Raw genomic sequence first — 309 nt, 5'->3', positions numbered from 1 at the left:
CGTGGTTCTGGGTCTGGACATTATTATTATTATTATTATTATTGATACATATATTAATTAAAATATATAATATATTAATAATGAAAACTTTAGGCATTTATAATGTAATAATAATAATAATAATAATAATAATATCATCACGATATGAAAATAAAATAATAACTACTGATCGAGGTATTAATTATGATTATACATTTTTAATTTTATATTGTATTATCAATATTACAAATATATAACATATTAATATAAAAAACAAGAAAGCAATAAAAAAAAATTGAGATATTTATAATGTAAAGCAAATAAACATAT

The sequence above is a fragment of the Gouania willdenowi genome, chromosome 11 (genome assembly GCF_900634775.1).
Source record: "Gouania willdenowi chromosome 11, fGouWil2.1, whole genome shotgun sequence".
In the NCBI taxonomy this organism is placed as follows: Eukaryota; Metazoa; Chordata; class Actinopteri; order Blenniiformes; family Gobiesocidae; genus Gouania; species Gouania willdenowi.
The sequence above is the reverse complement of the archived record's forward strand: the minus strand, read 5'-3'. Positions refer to the sequence as shown.